Source organism: Dryobates pubescens, chromosome 18 (assembly GCF_014839835.1).
Source record: "Dryobates pubescens isolate bDryPub1 chromosome 18, bDryPub1.pri, whole genome shotgun sequence".
In the NCBI taxonomy this organism is placed as follows: Eukaryota; Metazoa; Chordata; class Aves; order Piciformes; family Picidae; genus Dryobates; species Dryobates pubescens.
The window spans coordinates 14,322,251-14,341,385 of NC_071629.1; positions in this window are offsets into that span (position 1 = coordinate 14,322,251).

A 19,135-nucleotide genomic window follows, 5' to 3' on the forward strand; every position below is an offset into this window, starting at 1 on the left:
TGGAAGCAAACCAATATGGAACCCAGCTTCTGATGACAATGATGTCACCATCACCACTGGTGCTGAGGGCAGGCATTGGGGAAGTCCTAGACTGGATTCAGTGGCAGATGGGAACCAGATTCAGGAGCTAGATTCTGGAACTGGATTCAGGAACACAGGGATCAGGATCAAAGGCTGATTGCACAGAGCCCTCCTTTCACACTAGCTGTTGCAGTTATACAGAAGGCTTGACCCTGGTGATCCCTCAGCTTAATATTGAAGATGAGGTCCATGGGCTGGAATCCCTTGTTGGTCAGTTGTTGGTCACTCCTGCAGGTGCAGCCTTTTACTCTGCACCCACACAGAGCCCACAAGATTTAGCAGTGACCTGAGTCTGCAGCCCGACCTGGGTACTAACTCTGACCAGCAGCATTCTCACTGCTAGAAGCAGCCACCGTCTGGACAAACATGCCCTGAACTTAAGAAAGTGCCTTACTGATCAGAGACTGAGCTGAGAAGTCAAATCACTGAGCAGAATTAGTTCAGTTCTAACCCAAACCAGGACAATCTGTTACAGCAAACCTATGTGAGAAAGCTTGACACAGAGATCATTCTGTCAAGAGCAGTGCTGATGTTTTATCTCCCTTTTTAATTTCATGATTTTACAGCTTCTGAAGGAGCTGTTCTGAAACACAAGAAAGTAAAGGTTAACACTGGAAATGTAGAATTTGCTTGAGCTGCTTCCTGAGACTCTGTAGTTGGAACTTTTCTGAATTGACCAGGTCAGATGCAAGGAGGTTTACATGGAAGAATGTTCGTGAGTTCTTAAAAGCTTGGGGAAATACAGTGTTGGCTGAAAAAAGCAGATGTGGCATTTCTGAGTTGTGCATAGTCTCCAAAGTGATGTTTCAACCAAAGCTTCTGGAAAGATTTTTATTTTTTCAGGAAAACAGTGGAAATAATGACATATAGATTGTGCCAGCGCAGACTGATAGTGGAAGAGTGGGAAAAGCATAGGAAACTGTTCATGTTAAATAGCAAATTAGATTGTGTTGCTTGCCTCTTAAATAGCAGATATACCTGCTGGAAACATTTCCATGAGGAGATCCACACTCAGGAATCAGATGCTCAAAGAGTGTTTCCTTCCAAGTTAGAGGTTTTTCACAAGTGGCTGTGTAAGACCCCCCAGCACAGCTGAGTAGCTTGTAATCAAGAGATGCTTCCATGCTAACACAGCCTTTTCCTCCGGTGAATTTCAGCATTTGGAAGTGGGTAATGAAACTGCCAAAAGTATTTAATTGTTTTTTTTTCTCTGGGAAGGAAAGAATGTAATAATGGCAAAATTATTTCAGCAAACAGTCCCAAGAAACCTAACCATGGTGAACATGGCTGAGGTCAGGCTTCCTTAAATTGAGTTTTTCATTTGAACCACTAAACCATACTCCTGAAGAATGCTAACAATAAGTTGGAATTCTGTGTTCCAAATTATAGGAAGCACTGGGTGAGTCCTTTTATGATATAGGGAGGAGCAACAGATGAATCAAGCAAATTAAATTACCTGGAATTTTGCCAGAAGAGGGAAACAAATTTTTGTGACTTTTTGGAGACCTCTGGCCCTATTTGAAAAGGAACTATGGGCAGAGGTAAGAGAGCAAGTGTGTGGTTAATAATTTCCTGCCCCAGAGCTGCATGATTAGCCATTGTTTTAGCCAAGAGGGAAATTGGAGTGTCCATCCTGCTTTGTGCTTACTGAGAGTGAGGTGGTTGCTCAGAGCACAGCAAGGACATGAACTTCACAACCCACTGTATGTGTGTGCTCATGAAATGAGTCAGGAGCCTGTGATCTACTGGAAAGATTTAGTGTCCCAGGTATAAATACCAGCTGTTTCACTGAGAATGTCTGCAGTTCACTGTTAGTCATCCACACACTTTCTCCCTTGGCCTGTTTCTTTTTCCCTCATCCATCAGTTAGTACAGACTGGATACTGGGGGTAGATAGGCTTCTGGTCTGAACTCTTACAGCTAGCCTTTATTTTTCCTCTTCTGTCCTTCAATTCCTGTATGTATATCTTTGCCAACCAATTTATCATGGCTGTTAAAGATTCATTAGACAGCATTATCACACTTTGAGTGTGAAAATGTATCTAAAATGTTAGTAAATAACTCCTGTGAGATTGTTTAATTCAGGTGGCACAACGTTCCCTTCACCTGCATGCACTCCACCTAGCAGAGGTTCAGTCTGCAAATCCTGTGGCTTCACTAACACAAATAGAATTATAAACAGAATCCAGCCCCTAATGGCAATGATGTTACTGTCACCACTGATGCTGGGGTCAGGCACTGGGAAGTCCCAGACAGGACTCAGAGCAGATGGGAACAGGATTCAGAAGCACATGGGTCAGGATCAAAGGCGGAAAGGACAGTCTTCCTGGAACACTGGCCATTGCAGTTAACATGGAAAAGCTTGGAAAGAAATCAAGTCAGTGTAAGGGTTTACAATTGTTGTTCAGCTGTCCTGAATTTCTCTTGCCCAGTGCTGCATTCAGACCCCCTGGTTCTTCTAGGTGAGATCTGAAGTTATGATTTGTGCCACCCTATAGCAACACATTTCTGTAGTTCATAGAATTTGGTGGAAAATGTAGGGACTATTAAATCCATATGGTACTCCCTGCAGCAGACCTGTATCCTCCCGATTACCCTAAGCTCCTGAATTTCATAAACCATCTTTTTTTCTTGCTAAAATTAATACCACATTTAAGTTAGATAAGGTCACATGTTATTTAGTCCCCTGTGAAGATGTCAGAATTGAAATGATTTACAGTGGAAATAGAATTGAAGTGAGAGAATTGCTGCTTGATATTGGAGAACGATGAGATGAGGCAGTTGATTATATGGAGTTACAGTATGGTGAGAGACATGGAGAGAGAACCCAGAGCCCTTGGGTGCTATTGATGCTTTATTCTGGATGGGCTCCCTCATTTCTGAGGCTTTCTTTTTGTTCTAATGCTTTTATGATTTTACCAAGAGAAGGGTGTCATTGTCTAGAATGAATGTTTGGCATCCATAAGATGCTATGATTTATACTTAAGGAGGAGTCCTTCTTGACCTGGGAAGGCCATCTTTAGACTTGAGAATTCATGCAAATACTGAAGTTATACAAGATTATGAACATATTTGACTCTGTTATTAGGACAGTAGAGCAGGAGCATAGATTCTTCCTGCTTTAATCAAACAATTAACAAAGATTCCTTTCTCAGGCTTTTGTATCTTGGATATGGATGCTTTGGCTACCTAAAAAATGAGCGTCGGGGTCTTTCAAAACCAGGGAACTACTGGAGAGGGTTCAGCTAAGGCTGCAAAGATGTTGAGGGGCCTGGAGCATCTCTGTGAGGAGGAAAGGCTGAGACTTGGGGTTGTTGAGCCTGGAGAAGAGCAGCTGGAGACGACATCTTCTCAATGATCAGCAAGAGCTAAAGGGTGGGAGGCAAGAGGGTGGGGCCAGACTCTATGCAATTGTGCCCAGAGACAGGACAAGGTACAATGGGCACAGACTGGAACCCAGGAGGTTCCATCTGAGCTGGATGAGAAACTTCTTTGCTGTGAGGGTGCTGGAGCAGGCTGCCCAAAGAGGTGGTGGAGTCTCTTTCTCTGGAGAGATTCCAAACCGACCTGGAAATTGTGATCCTGGGTAACCAGCTGTGGGTGACCCTGCTTTAGCAAGGGATTTGAATTAGATGATCTCCAGAGATCATCACTGTTCTGTGATGTTCTGTTCTGTTCTCCACAGCCTCTGTACAGTAAGCCTGGGACTCCTGGGAAGTATCAGCCCTATTTCACAGAGCCTATAAGTAATATAACACACTCACGTAGTAAGCCTGCATCCTGGAGCTCAAGTCTTGCTGCACGTGTGTGCATTTTGTCTTTGATGGGGTGGAACTATCCTAATACACAAAAAGTACAGGTAACAATATCTTCCGTTAGAGAGTTGGAATCACTTTTATATCTGGCTTACTGAATTTTGACAGCACATTTCAGTCTCCTGTGCTTTTTTTCCTCCACGCCTGTAGTCTGTCTACAATGCAGGATCTGCAGAGAAGGTCTGTTCCTTACTATGCACAATGCCTAGGGGGGGAGTAGAGAGAAAGTCTTGATCTCAGTTTGGCCCCTGGGAAATTTTGTATTGTAAATAAAGTAGTAAAAACTATCAGGTGATGACACTTTTTGGGCTGAATTTTTTTGAACTAGAGACCTAAAGGTGAAATCATCTGTATTGCATTACCCATCACTATGCTGTCCAGATGCTTTCAACTTTCTGTGCCTTGACAGATGACTACTGGAGTAGCACATTCTGGGTTTTGGAAGAGCTGCTGCTCTGCCCACAGACACAGCTGAACATCTTGCTTTGGAAAGCTGTCGCTGGGACACTCTTTTCAAGAGCTGTCACTAATACTGCAGGATTTCTTAGGCATTTATTTTGTTCAAAAGGAAAAATTTGTCCCTTAATTTGAGTGCTGTAGCATTTGTGACTGTTTCATTCCCCCAAAACCCCAGTAAGAATCTGCAGTAGTGTTTTTCTCAGGTACAGTATTAAGAGCACAAAATCTTGACAGTCCCATGTTGCTGACAGCCTCGTGCTTATCTTTGAGAATGGTTGAGGTTGTTTTTTTCATTATTCCTGCTGTGGGTTTTGTTGGTTGGGGGGTTGGTGGTTGGTGGTTTTTTTTTTTTCCCTTCTGCATGTTCTCATGTTTTCTTCATCCCATCTGTCATCCATTTCACTTCTTGTGCCATCCCCCATTCTTGTCTTCCTGTCCCATTTTGGACAAATTATATGTTATGATGCTTGACTCTGTAGTCCCTACCTGGTACATGTTTGTGCTAACATGCTCTGGCCAGGAGTTGTCTTCTACTTGTAACACCTCAGTAGTAGTAGAGGCCACATTCATTTAAAACTCAGGTAAGATGAAACCCCCTTCTCTAGGACAACCCCCTTTTCAACTGGCTTCTATTGGTCTGGCAGCCTCAGCATTTTAAGACTGCTGCTGTTAGTTTAAATACTGAGCTTCCTTCTCTTAGAACAATCTCAGCATTCATGTGGTGATAATTTCTACACCATTAGGGCTATGAATTTTCATTCAGACACACAGAGCTATATTAATTGTTTTATTTTTGCCAGATACAGTGCTACAGGTAGAGGATACAATCCACTTGGAATAGTAATAGCAACATACACTTCAAAAGCCTGGGAGTTCTGACTTGCTTATGGGTAAAGGGGCCAGTGAGCTCTTCCATTTAACTTTTGAAACATTTTACTCACTTCACAGTGACTGTAGGCACTGGCTGTGATTATTTATTTTTTTTTTCCCCACTGAGGATCATAACCAAATGAAAACTTCAATATTCTTTCATTTTTTTCCTACATATGTAGACTAAATGTTTTATCATTAATTACCTTTCTTTCAAAGAGTAGTCTTCTAGCATAAGGCCTACACTTCACAGACAGAAAGATGGTACAAAGAATGAACTTTGTAGGTGGTCCCTTAGTTTCTCTCCCCAGATTGAGCTATCTTTCAGTTCTAATAATCACACTCACAAGGCCCTCGCTTCTGATAAAGTGGAATTTTGATTGAAAACTCCTGAGCCACAGCAGGCTCTCAGTGAACTACACCTGTGCAATGCCAAGAGCAGCCAAGTTCTCTTTCCCGTAATCTCTGAATAACTGCGACACACATAAATTCCTAGCCCTGACCTTTTTGTGCATTCCATACAATCTTGGCATAGAAACACAGTTGCCTCAAGCCTAGACTTGTGTTGCAATGCAACGGATCATGGGCAGCAGAACGATGCAAATGTTCTGTGCACTTGCACGTTTATATCCATGTCTTCGGGGACCATAAAGCAGGATTTTCTGTGGTTTAATATACGACTTCACTTTTTCCCGTAAGCGTGTAATTTCAAGGCCATTTGTCTCAGGTGGTTATTCATGTCTCCGAACATGTGTAGTTGGATTGAGTCTTGTTAACATTGGCCCTGGCATTTAAAGTCTGGAATTGCAACATGTAAGGCTTGAGCAGCATCAGAGTGTGCAGGATGTAATGGAGACATGGGGAACCTTATGCCTGCATCTAGTTTCTCAGCAATTAAGAGGGGTATTTTTGTTGTTGTTCTTGTTGGAGATGAAGTTATTTGAACCTATGTGTCCTTGCCATGGCAGCAGGGTTGGAACTAGATGATCCTTGAGGTCCCTTCCAACCCTGACAATTCTATGATTCTATTTACATGGGAATTAAACTCATTCCATTGAGTGGAATTATATCAGTTAAATACAATTTCAACAATATATGATCAATCCAGTTTTAAACTGGTGACTCAAAATGTATGGCTGGAGAAGATTCTAATTCTTGAATGGCTTGCATTAGAGGCTAAACCAGGGACATTCAGATACTGAAAAATAGGTTGGAGCAAGGTGTTTTGGTCTTTTTTTATCTTGTTCATTGAAGTAAAAGCAGAGGTATTTATGAAAATATGCTGCGAGTGTGATTGGGATAAATTAAATTTTATCTTAAAGGATTCAACTTAATGGTTACTCTTTTAAAAGAAGTAGTAAGTGGTGAGGTGGATTTGCTATATCTTAGTCTACATCCAAACACTAGATAGAAGAACAGGTTGATGGACTATGAACAAAATTATTACTCATATATCTGCATCCACGAGGATTTCCTTGATTGCTGAACAAAGCAAAAGCTCCATTTTGGCACTATTCAGTGCGGTCCTGCTGCAGTCCTGACAGTGAAGTTCTATACAGTGTGGTAAATTGATGTTCAAATTATTATGTTCAGTGATGAGCTGAGAAGAGAGCATGGCCTCTGGGAATCATTTTGGGAGTGATTTTAGGATGGAAAAATCTCTTTAGTAAGGACGTGCTGTTCTAAGCAATAGATAAATACAGTAGATCCTTAGACAGTTTTAAGTCTCTAATACAGCCAAAGCATAGTGTTTTCACTTAACATGGGATCCTATGAAACAGAGATGGAAAGAATGATTATGTCTGCTGTGAGAAGAGAAGAACCTGACTGTAATTTTTTATCAGATTTCTGATAGGAAAGCCAAACTGTAAGTAAAGATGTGCTATTTTGAATAACATCAAACATAATGGTTCTTGGCTAAATAACATCATCTGATTCCACTTCTTCTAAGCAGTGTTTGCCTCATTTAAGTAGCCTTCAAAAGAGCAGCTCAGCAAATCCCTACTCCAGCAGATGTGTCATCAGAAGTTAACACAAAGCTTTAGAGTTGGCTGCTCCTCTGTGATGCATTTGGATCATAAACATTATCTCAACACTTACCTGAAGGGAGAGGCAAATAGATTTGGGCCATCCTGATGGCAAATTTGAACGATGTTCTGTAAGTTAAATACAGTTTGGGTGGTAAGTTTAAATTAAAAGGAAGTGGTGTGAATCTCTTGCAGTCAAACTAAAAGAAATAGCATAAAAATAGGTCTCATTTTTAAATTGTAATCAAAGTTTTCTGTTACTTTTCAGACTTGGAAATTTCCAGTTCCAAAGCCTGAAACAAAATACATAGAGGGAAAAAGCTCTCAGGTGTCAGTGCACTTACCTAAATTTGTTAATCTCTTGGTTACTTAATTAGAGTAATCTCTTCACATGACGGCTGTACAGAAACACCTCCCTGCTCACCACAAACCACTGGACACCAAAGTGCCTGTGTTAGCTCTATAGTTTCTTTAGTATCATTTGGTGATGAAAAAAGCTGCATAAACAAATGAGGTTTGGTGATTTAAGTCTTTGTGGGGGAGGAAAAAGTAGTTTGATATTTGATAACACACATTGTGGTTAATGAATGATACATATTAAATATCAGCTGAACAGATTGACTTGTTTGCTGGCTAAAAAGCAAACAGTGCTAGCTTTCATTTGAGTCCTGAGATTCAAGAGATGCAGTGAAGAGGGAAGTGAAAACTTGTGTATGGTAATCAGGGTTTAAGTATCTTTAAAGTTTATCTGAACACAGATGTTCTTTGCATGAATTACAAAAACTTTGTAAGAAAAAAACTGACTGTGCAGGTTCAAGGAGACAGGGAAGCAGCTTTGAAGGTAAAAATATTCTATTTCAAGTCCTGCCTGTACTCACTGCATCTGTCTGTTTCTCTGCAGGGCATCACACCTACACACTGTAGGCATGTAGGGAAGTTTGCTTCTTTGCCATGCTCAATTACAAAAACCAGTTAAGTCTTATGTAAGCTATTTGGACAGTGTGTGCATAGCACAAACCACATCTTATCTTTTGTAAGTTAATCAGCTTAGTGTTTTATCCTCAATTTATTTTAATTATATTTCGTTGGAGTAGGTTGGTGCTTGCTCTCATTGAATGACAGCCTTGGCTTTGTCTTAGTTCTGGAATGATGTTAAAGTTTTTTATGTGTTGTTAAGTGTCTCAGATGCTTTGGAACTCCTTTCTTCCTTTCTGTTTCGTGTATATATGTATTTGCTTTGCTTGTACTTGCTTTCAATTTGACTTTTTCCCCTGTAGGTATTACAGAAAGCATGACCTCAGATCTTTTGGCTGGTTCTGTTAACAGCATACCTGAATCCTTGGCAAAACCCCATCACTCAATGAATGCTGAACAGCTCCAGGTTTTTTTGGGTAGCCAAAGGAAATATAAAATTAATTAGCAACATAATTTAGGTCTTTACCTGCCTTGTAAAAATCTACAAATATTTGCACTAGTTAGAAGCTTCTGGCTAAGATCCTGTTCTCCAGTCTGAGGGTATGAAATGCTGAAATTCATCTGAATTGCAGAAAATTTGACAATTAGTATTGGGGATTCTCCTAAAGCCTTTCACTGGTTTATGCATTAATGATTTACTCAAATACTTAGCAAGCAGAAGTCAGTTGGAAATGCAGATATGCATCCATATCGTATCATTTCTTCCTACACTCATTCTCTATGGATTTTTTCCTTTTGTTTTTGGAAGCTCCTATTGCAGTCATAAAGCAGGTTTAGTTGTCTTTTTGCTTTTATGAGGACAAATACAGACAGCACATGTATGAATTTGCAGCATTTTGGAATATATACTTTCTGTCTAGGTTATTTTGCTATGTATAAAAGAACTAACTCTTTGTGAAATGCCTGGGTTTTTCATCTTGGTGGGTTTATAAAGCTTAATCAACATTTCTCATTTTATATCAGGCTCTGATTCTTGAATTTTTATGGAATTTATCCCTTGGGGAAACTGATGGGAGAATCTGATTCTCTCTAGTCCCCTCATACTTTTCTCTTATTTTCTGGGGTTTAGCTGATTTTTATAGTGGCATATCAATATGATAGAATGTTTCCTTACTTTTGAAGTTCCGTAATCATATTTCCAGGAAGAAATACTTCAGACTTCATTTTATTTCCTTGGTAGAGAACCAGTTTTAAACAAGGACATGTATCCAGACAGCAGACAGTCCATAAGATGCTGAGCAATAGCTGACTCAAGCACTTCATTCGGGTGACACATGCTTTGTCAGTTCCCATTTTCCTAGGTTGCATAGTAACCAAAAGGTCAGCCTCATTCCCTTAGCAGTGGAAATCAAACATAAGTTCACAATGCCCAGTATTTTTCATTCATCAAATCCTTCAGGGCCCATTCATTCCTCGTCTACGTGTTCGGGTGTATCTTTAGTTTTCCATGATTGCTTTGTACAGCTGGACGGATGTGTGGTCTACGTGCAGTTGAGCCAGGTCATCATCTTCGTGGTTCAAGTACAATTGTAGCTTCCTTACAAGAGACTAAAGGCATCCAATATTTTTGTTGTTATTGTTGAAGCAGAGTAATTAGGGATACATGGAAATGTGGGAGAAAACCACCTTTAAAGGAAGGTAGAACTGGTGATATTCTGCTCTTAAGACCTACTTACAGGTAGCATTTTGTTATCTGGGAAATATATATGAGAAAAATGTGAATCTGTTTCCTTTTCTGACCAACTTAGTGATTGCTAGGATCAATGAGAAGCAAGCTGAAACACTGCAATCTAGATAACTGTCTCCTGTTAGCTGTTTTTACACCAGTGTTTTCATATTGACTCATCTCTTACACAACTGGAAATGTGTCGATAATAAAATCCAGTGTATCCAGGGAGGCTTTGGAATCCCTTTTTAGAAAGTGATTACCTAAAATGTTTATGGTCACTTTTCTGTGACACCCACTGCCCCTTCCCCCTCTTCCCCCCCCAGTTCAGTAATTGATCCCTTTTTAATTAAATGTGTTTAGCATAGCTTCTTGTGTCTGCTATAGTCATTTGTGTCGCTCGTTCTAGTGTTGGAGTTCCAACCTTAATAAATTATACTGGTAAGAAAATGCATTAGTTACTTCTTTGGTTTGTTGTTATTGTTGTTTGCTCCAGACCTGTCTATGTATGTTTTGCTTTAGATATAAATTTGAAAGTCTTTGTGGAAGGCAGAAACATGCCTATTTGCTTGGACTGAAAGGAAAGATGTAGATGTGTGATGACCCTGCTCTTGCTCAGGCATAGAGAGAAAAGCTGAAATAAGTAAAAGAGTAGGATTAGGGTTTTGTACATGGATTGTGTCCACAAAAGTAAATCCTTCGTGCTTATTCTCTATTGCAAATAGTGTTGCCAGATACAGGCTGATTATCTTTGACCTAAGATCCATTATAGAATGGCTCTGAAGCTCTGAGTCTGTGAAATTATGCTGATAAATGCCTTTTTGACATCTGATTGACTCAACATGCCACTTGGCAAATCTTTTGTGTTTTATTCTTTGCAGTAATACAGGATTTGCATTTGCTGCATGTATTTTTGTTTGTTTGTTTCTAAAGTTAGAAAAACACTTATCCAGGTCTTGATTTAACTAACTGTTGTTAAGAGTCACCCCCAAATAAAAAAAGCTAGATAATAGACAATCAGTAACCACCTGTGAGTTCTGGCATTCCATATAGAAGGTTTAAACTTTTTTTAAAATGGCTTTACTTTCTTCTTTTGTGCCTCCTTAGTTGAAATGTATCACTTCATCCAAGTGAATATTGCAAATATTAACCACATTTTCCACGTGAATGAATGTGCCCTATATTTTGAAACATTTTTGGTTTGATTCTTCATCATGATTAATGTCTAAGTGAAAAACCAGCACTCTGTCTTGTTTCTCAAATACATTGAAATGGACAGCACAGTGCAGACATTACAGGAAGCAAACATGTTAGATGCCAAAAAAAGTTCTCGGCTGGAAATTCTCAGCTAAAGATGGGTGCTCTTGGGCACTGAAACCTTCCCTGTATGTCTGGAGGGCCATTGCAAAGTCACTTTCAGACATTTGATGAATGAAATAGTGGGAAATCTTCCAGCAAAGGATTGAAGTCATTGTACCTGTGTCTCTGTGCTGTCATTTGGCCAGACGTTATCGCTTCAGGAGAAGGAAATTAGTGATTATACCTCTGACTCCAGCTCATTTTGTGTATTTATGGAGATTCTTCCACTTTTGCATTTTAGCATAAATGAGGAGCTTTAGAAATTGCAGACAAGTCTGGTACTGAAGTCTCATATCCTGCCTTTTTAGTAGTAAAATCTGCACTCTATGTAGTAAATAACATAAATGTGCATAAATTGATGATGTACTCCTTGATGGGATTGTTGCATCCCCAGATTCTCTTCCAGATTTGTATGACTTCAAGCCCTACAGGCTACACTATCAGGTGCCAGATGAAACGTCCTCAGGTTTCCTTTCTGGTTTCAATTCTTTATCCTCCAAGTAAAGCAATATTCAGTCTTGATGACTTTTTGCTAGCAGGAGACCATCTCTCCAGTTGCCCCTTTTCTTCCTGCTCTTTGAAGGCTGCTTTTACTCTGTTCTGACAGATCTCTCATTTTCCTATCAGAAATCTTACTGTCTCCTGGATGGTGGTGTTCTCTCCTTGAGAGCAGAAAACAACAGTAAAACCAAGTTATTCCCTTCTATGCCAAAGCAACAGTTGCCTATGTTTACCCAAAATTTATTTCACTGCTTTGTAAATTCCTTGTTTTAAACAGCTATGGTCTTTCATCACTGCAGATCAACTTCACTTTGCTGCAGATTCTCATCAGAATTTGGCCTGCTCTTTGTTTTCTGTTTGGTTTAAAGTACAAGAGATCAGATTTTTAGAGAAACCTTAAACTTGTGTGTATGTGCACGCAGATTTTCTTGCCAATGAACTAATGACTAAAAAGAGCATTTTTGACAGCAGGAAAGTTTTCTGCTACATTTTTCCCTTCACACAAAAACATACTACATCTTATGTACTGGATTTACAGTTACTTGGGACAACTAACAGCAACAAACTTCAGTGACAAGATTGTATTCTGTTCTACAAATCTACTTGTACAGGGAAGCTCTAGGAAACCCTGGTTCAGTGAGATTTCCTGACTTATGAGGAGACTAAAATGTCATAAGGACTGAAAATGGTTGGTCACAAACAGGGGTGTGCTGGTCACTGGAGAACAAACATGTGAGTTTGTTTGTTTGTTTGTTTTTTAAATCCATCAATAGTTGCTGAGCCTTTGCCAGGCTTTATCTTCTTGAGAACAGGTCAGCCCTTCAGTGTAACAATAGAAGTGGTTAATCCACTGGCACTGAATGTGGTTAGGTACCACCTTCTGGTGTTTAAGACTGACATGCCCTTATACATTGGTCGTAGATGGGGGCTGTAGCATGATGTCATCCTGTTATTGGCTAAGCTTAAAGCAGTGACCCCACCAACAGAATTCACTCAAAACAGTTCAGTCCCACAATCAATGGGAGAAAGGGCCCTGTGTCTCTGGATTATCTTGTCTTGTCATCCAGGAAAGGAAAGAATTCCTTGCAATGAAGGTGCTGGAGCCCTGGGGCAGAGAGGAGCAACACAGAGTGGAGTCTTCTCTGGAGACATTCCAAACCTGGCCAGACAGTGTTATCCTCAGCAGCCTGCTCTGGTTGACCCTGATGTAGCAGTGAGTTGGACTAGGTCATCTCCAGATGTCTCTTCCAAGCCCTACCATTCTGTGATTCTGTAATCTACATGGTGTTTTGAAATTCATAAATAACTTGTTTTGCTATTACAATGAAGATCTGGAAGTGATTGAATAACAGTTAGTGAGCCTAATAAATCTTCTTGCTTCCTACTGATTTTGGTGGTGAAGGCTATGCTTTTCCCCAGTCCTTCTGTTTGTTGGCTTTAAAGGACAAATACACTCAACAGTGACTGAAAAATAAACTTTCCAAAGCTTGTCAAGCCTGTAAGTAGACAGGTACATCACATTTCTCTTGTGGTACCTGCTCTAGCCCTCTCTACTTCTGTAAGGGGTATGTATATTGCAAGATCCCTTTTTACATCTCCATTCCTTGTAAAAATCTTTTACTGTAAAACAGGAGGTTATGTTCTAGCAAACATACCTGCTGCTTCCAAGTAACAAAGTCATTCAAATGTCAAGAGGCTTCTTATGTAGCTGCAGTCAAACTTGCTTTCCTTGGTCACCTTCTCTGCTGCTTTGTTCAAGCCAACGCCCTTATCCACTAAGGCAGGGTGTGCTAGTATCTTGGGGTCCCAGACATTGTGCTCCAGAATGTATTTTTCCAGCAGCTTTGGGTTTGCCTGGCTGGTTTCTCAGCTGGCCTCAGCTCAGGCATTTTGGCTGGCTCCACTGCTGGCTGCTGGTTTAACTCCCTAAGGGTCTGATAATGGGGTCAGCTTGCTCCTTGAGATACCATTTGCCTTTTTAGCTAAGCTCAGACTGAAAATAGCTCACACTTTCACACTAAATGTATAGTCTAGTGAACTGTAATTAATGCTGCTAGTTATATATGTATAGGGGAGAGGGAAGAAATAATCTGAGCTCCTTGAAGTTGGTATGTATGTCAACATGTAGTCATTAGTGTTTGATTTCTAGACAGTTCTGCTTGCTCCTTCAGTCAGGACTCCTGGGCTTTCACTTAGCATGGCTGGCAAAGTGTTGGGTTTGAATATTGCTCTCAGCTTTCATCTAGCTACTGGTGAAAGGAACAGCATCAGCAGGGAAACTGCTTGAAAGGTTGATGTGAGCCTATGACTTTGGATTACAGGTACCAGTGCTGCATGATAGAAACCTAGAAACAGTTCCCATGTTGTAGCAAGACCCTGCAATAAATAAATCAGCAGCAAACCCTTATTCTTTCAGATGGAGATTATGCTGAATCCAGAGTCTGTAAGCTTTTCTCTCTGTACAAGGCACACTGTGTGCATACTTTATGCAATACCTATATCTATACTTCTATAGGTTAGCTTTTATTTTAAAGGAAATTTAAGCTTCTAGGGTTAGACACATGGTCTAAATATGAAAGAATGTAAGTGCTGACTGAGCCCTCAAGGAGTCTAGAGTGAGAGCTGGCTGGTGTGTGCAGTGCTTGATTTGTGTTGGAAGTCAAATTCTGGTGGTTGGTTTTTTTCAAAGAGGCTGTGCAATCTGTCAGGATGCTGCTGGTTGGAGCAGGTGGTGGTCCCCTCCTGCTTCCCACATGTCCTCTGATGCATTCTGCCTATCCCTTCTTAACAATTACTTTGTGAGTATATAGAGGCTGTGTAAAAGAAACAGACTGCACGAAGTCATGGAATGGGAGCTGAAGTCCTGGAAAATGGGGAAAGATGAGAAGAGAGGAAGTAGAGTGTGTTTAAATCAGCATTTGAGGTGAGCTACCAAAAGCTGCTTGTGACAGTCTCTTTCTCCACTGGATATGAGGAAGGTAGACATGAGCCAGTGGGTGATGGAGAATTCAGGATTCTTTGAGTCAGAAAGAAAAACATGCATGACTACTCATGCCTGCAATTGTAGCCCTTACCGAGGAGCAAAGTTGATCAGTGGATAAAACAAGTCAGTCACATTTGCACACTCCTTGCTGTCTCATCCAAGTATTTTATCTTCTTTCAGATCTTTTGAATCGAGTGCCATTTTTAATGAGGGAAAAGAGTCATCAACAACAGAAGCATTACAGTCACTCGTAGTTACAGAACCTGGTCAGAAATGGCACCGTTGTGTTTTACTGTAGAAATACAAATAACTTGGACTTCATACAGCTACCCAGTTTGCTGATGGGGGGAAAAAAAAGTTTAATAATGATATAATATTAACAAGTTAGTACAATTCTCAGAAAGTAGTTCTTTCATTCTCTTTCATCTCACAGTCAAAATAGTAAGGAAAATGACATCAGAAAATGGTCTTTACCTTTCCTAAGGTATTCTTTATCAAAATGTCTGTAAGATCTATCAATAAGCTCCCTGTAAAGACAATATTAGTAATGTGTTCTTAATCTAGACTTTCATTTCTTGTGGATGTGTCAACTGCTAATTTTTAAAAAATTTTTTTTACATCACATAAACTTTTAATTATTTTAATTTCCTGTCTCCAGAGTACATAACTCTGATTTAAATAATAGAATCACAGAATGGTAGGGGTTGGAAGGGACCTCTGGAGATCATCTAGTCCAACCTGTCTGCCAGATTGGGTTCACCTAGCGCAGGCTGCACAAATTGTGGCATATATTTCAAAGGAGTGTACAAAATAACTTGATCCTCAGTGATAGAATGCCTACTAAGTCATAAGTAGACTGTTGTAGTGGTACAGCACATTTTTCTTGGTGTTCTTTCAAGGAGCTCATATTTATGTGTTTAGCAGAAACAAACTGAGGGAAACTGCGTTTAGGAGAATCTACATTTGAAAAATTAGGGGGCTGAAACCGTGAGGAACTTCTGATTCAAATTAGTATTCTGGCCTTTATGGAAGGTCCTGCTCTGAAATTTCCTTCATTTAGATGTCAGTCTGTGTTTCTTTACCTATTCCAACTTCCCTAGGGTTTGTTGTAAATGTATCTGAAATTCACATCTATGCCAGAGTTATTTATTGCCCGACACCATCCTAAGAGTAAATCAAAGCATGAAGAAATCCAATTGTTTGCCCAAGCTTCATTTCAAGTTAATGAAGGACCTGTCAAAGAACCCAGAATTCTGGATTTCTTTTGCTCTTTTCATTTGGGTCCAGATTATCAATTCTGTTGTGATTTAAAACAGGGGAGAGAAAACTATTATCCAAAACTGAGCTATGAGGTAAATGGACAAAATGAATTTACATAGTTTGGTGCACTGAGGGAGGTGATGGTTCATTGATCAAGCCCTTAAAATTGGAGAGGATATATGAGGGAGAAGTTGATTCCAATTGTTATTCTTCCTGGTACAGTGTAAGGATGGAAAAACTGTAGTCCCATGAATGAAAGCCTGCTCTGGCACCCTCCCCAGCTAGGGGTGGAGGGGGAACAAAAGGAAACTCCATGTTTTATATAGTCAGAGAGCCACTACAAAGGGGGAAAAATATTTTGACTCTGACTAAGTAAGGTCTTTGCACAGCTCAAATGATCTCCCAGGAATTAGAAGCTATGCTAGAGAAATCTGGGAACAGCTCTGAGAGGGTCATTGGTCCTTTTGCAGGCTAATAATTTCCAAATTATTGCATTAACCTTTTTACCTTTGTTTAAAGGTCAGCAGAGGTAACATGTTTGTGAGGATCTCCTACAAAAATACTGCTTTTTGAATGACTGTTTCCTCTCCTTATCACAACATCTAGTCATAGGTTGGATAAAACCCTACTTCATATTCTCAGCTCTCTGAATTTATTCCTTTCAATTTTTAAAGCCATTTTGAATAAGGATCTGCACTGTGTAAAATCAAAACTCAGTATGATTAAAAAAGAACAGCCTTCAAGCATACAGATTAATGTTTTTTAATATTAAAGTGAAATTATTTATTTCTAAACTGCCTAACCCTTTGGGGCTCTTTTTTTGAGGGGCTAAATTTGAAAGAAATCTGCTAGTTATCTGCGTTGGAAACTTCTCTGTGTGGTCCAGCTCTGGAAAAATGCTGTTGGTAATGCTTGGCTTTTCTTTTGAGCTTTATTTTAGTATGAATGCTATTGACTGGAGACTCATAAATGGAGACTTATCAGTTTGCTTGTAATTTATAGCAGGTGAATGATTGCTCACTACAAGTATATTTAAAAGAGTAAACAAGAGCATGACTTAAATATCAGTTATTCAAGACACCCATTACGTGCTCAGCCGAGATCATATTTTCTTGCCTTGTTTTTCCATCTTTTTTTTTTCTTTTTCTTTTTTTTTTTTTTTTTCTTCTCAACTACAGTGTTGTGCTGGGCAAGGGAGAGTGGAGTTCCTGAGCATTACACACTCTACTGCCTTTTTCTGCCAAGGAACAACCCCTCCCTATCAAGTGCCGCAGCAGCTTGAACCATGTAATATAGATGTGACAAGCTTAGAGCACAGGACAGACTCTTTTTCTTTTTCCTTTCCCTTGTTAGTCCTTGATATTGTTTGAACAACTATCTCACCTTTCTCATTATAAACATTTCCATCTCCCAGGAATGTTATGGAGCTTAGATATCTGTGAAGGGATTCACAAAACTGAAGAAGGAAGATAAATGCAAAATCTTAGCAAATGTAGAAAAGCTTTCTCAGATTTCTTCACAAATCCCACTGTCTTTGGGAACTGCTGCTCTGTTCTCATTTACTAGATGTCAGTAATATGAATAATTTTACCATTTCTTTACCTGAACTGTGATATAGCACTGTGATCCAGCAGAAGGGTGCTTTGATGGGGAATGAAGTGCTGAGCTCCTGCAAGAGCTTCACTCTAATGCATGGAGGTCACAGGTACAGAGAGCCCTTGAGACTGGGGCTCTGTTGAATAAAGCCAAATACTAGTCAAAGCAAGCATGGTTGGAGGCAGTGTAGGCACACTGGGTCCTCCTTTGGTGATGTTGAATATTGACTCTTAATAGGTCTTTGCCACAATCATAGAAATACAGAATAGTTTGGGTTGGAAGGGACCTTCAAGACCATCTAGTTCCAACTCCCCTGCCAAGGGCAGGGATACCTTCCACTGGACCAGGCTGTTAAGTTCTCATCCACCCTGGCCTTGAACACTGACAGGGAGGAGGCATCCACAACCTCCCTGGGCAACCTGTTCCAGTGTCTCTCCATGCTCACTGCAAAGAATTTCTTCTTAGTATCCAATCTAAATCTCCCCTCTTCAAGCTTAAAGCCTTTCCCCCTCATCATGTTGTACCTTGCCTCTGTTACACCTCTGAGCACAAGGGCTGGTGAAGTCACTTTCCATGGTACTAGCAATAATCTCTTAAAGTATGAAGCTTTTGGGCTTTCTGGTGAGCAAGCTTGTCAGAGGACTACTGTTCAAGTATCCTGGCTGGTGGGGTATCTGTCACACCTCTCCTCTCTGACTGAACTTTAGGAAGAACATTCATCAAGATTATTTTCTAACCAATGGAGCAGTGCATGTGAGCTAAACAGGAGTCTGAAGCAGCTTGCAGTCGAAGGCAAGCACAAATGTGAAATCTTTTCAAGAGGAAAAATGTTATGCTACTGATTTTATTTAACTTTGAAATCTATCCCACTGTTCTTTAACTGGCAAGCCCATGAGAACTGGGATCGACATGACAAAATGAACATTTTATGGTGTCTACCTGACTGTCTGGGAAGGAGCCCTTCTGAGCAGCACCTCTTTGTTTGGCTTTATTACTGCAGCTACAAGATGGGAGCTTGGCCACTCACTGCACCTGGGACCACAGCCTGATATGTCAGGACTTTCTGGTTCTAAAGCTGGAGGATATTCTCTACACATACTATGACAGTAAAAGCAGGGTCTTTGTTAGTTATTATCTGTCAGCATCAAGTAGAAAATACTAACAACATTAAAGACTGCAAAATCAGGATGTTTTAAAAGGCCTTAACCTTTTGCAATGTGACACCCTTTTAACACTTTTGTTTCAAACAGCAAACACCAATATTTCCCTCATGTTTTATAAATTACCACATCCTTATTTATTTGTGTATTATTCCCATCACTAACAGGTAGTTAGTCTCTAATCTGACTTTAATTCTCAAAATGTGTGATTACCAACCAGTGGGCCATACAATCAAAGCGTGGATATTTAGAGAGAAGCAGAGCAGTCTGGATTGGAGTTAACACATCTAAATTTTACTTAGCAAGCCTTTTTTGAATCATCTTCTCCCTGTCCTGTGCCAATCAGAACTGCAGAATGCTCAGCTAGTAACAAGAGAAGAAAA